We start from the raw sequence: 964 nt of genomic DNA on the forward strand, positions 1-964 counted from the left end.
ACGTGCTTGAGCATGTACATGGGCTTTTGTATTCGTTTAAGGATATTTAAACATCTGAAAATAGAAAGAGCGACATATTCCCAGAGGCAATTGACGAGGCCGCGTGAGTGATGGGTGGTTAAGCAGAACACGTGATTCACGCAGCGCTAACGACCCAGCGATATGCGCTCACTTCCGGTCGCTGGTCCTCGATTACGAATGCGGCGGCGGTGGGGGGGGGGGGGCTCTGTCATGTCCGGGATTTCACGCTAATTGACTAATTGCCGCATGTTTTCGGATCCCCTTTGTATTCTCATAAGCTTTTCCTCCCTTGGTCTGTGAACGCACTCTCTGTTCGCCTCCCTCTCGCCTCTTCCAGAAACGCTGTTGCCAAATAGAACACATCGTGTGAGATGTGTGCTTTCCCTTCGTGGAAATTTTACTTGTAAGTAGAAAAGTAAAGATGTAATAAGTTTTGTAAGTATTTTTCTAGAACTGAGAATCTAAATAAAAAAAAAAAGTATAATCTTTTAAGTGGCAGGCATCAGTCAATGGAAGTTTCCTATTTGTATGAATAATATGTTCTGGAATGCAGTAATTCTTTTATGTACGTTTACATTTGTTGAAATTTTACTCTGCAATTTTTACCTCAGTCATACTTGGATGTGTCACGACACACTTGTGGAGTGCATGCGGTCTGCCTTGTTTTCGTTATCTTCTAAAGGCTTTATCCATGCATAGATATAACTTGGCAGAATTTCCATGAAACGTCACATTTTCCATTTAAAGGACAAATTTTGAGAAATTTGCGTTATACGTCTGTAGCTTTTTTATGGTATGTGTGTTAGAGAAATAGATTATCATTTAAAAAAAAAAATAGAATATAGTTGGAAAAGAATTATCAGTAAAACAAATCCACATTGGTATTCAGTTCATAATTGCAAAAAAAAAAAAATATTATGATTAAGCAATACCAAAATATTGT

The sequence above is a fragment of the Penaeus monodon genome, chromosome 33 (genome assembly GCF_015228065.2).
Source record: "Penaeus monodon isolate SGIC_2016 chromosome 33, NSTDA_Pmon_1, whole genome shotgun sequence".
NCBI classification, from domain to species: Eukaryota; Metazoa; Arthropoda; class Malacostraca; order Decapoda; family Penaeidae; genus Penaeus; species Penaeus monodon.